Source organism: Polyodon spathula, chromosome 1 (genome assembly GCF_017654505.1).
Source record: "Polyodon spathula isolate WHYD16114869_AA chromosome 1, ASM1765450v1, whole genome shotgun sequence".
In the NCBI taxonomy this organism is placed as follows: Eukaryota; Metazoa; Chordata; class Actinopteri; order Acipenseriformes; family Polyodontidae; genus Polyodon; species Polyodon spathula.
Window position 1 is genome coordinate 108,857,084 of NC_054534.1, and position 340 is coordinate 108,857,423.

Here is a 340-nt window from a genome sequence, read left to right on the forward strand (position 1 = left end):
TTCGATTTTTGAAGTTGGAAGTCAAAAACACCAGAACTCTTTCTTCTATTGATAACTCAAAGGTTTTGTTACATTTCTGAAGTATTGTGAAATAATGTACATGCTTTCTTTTAAAATAAGCCTTAAGAATTTAGGAAAATGCTTTGATCTGTTTCCCACAGTTCTTAAAGATCTAGGAGCTTCACGTGTCATTTGAATTGCTTTATACATTTCCTTGTACTATTTCGTGGTGTTTTGGAGTCAATCTGAGTGGGTCTTGTTTCTGTGGATCCATTATTGAGCAGTTATCAATTGTCTCTAAAAAAAAAAAAAAGCCTTTACCTGCTGTGAGCTCCGTTTG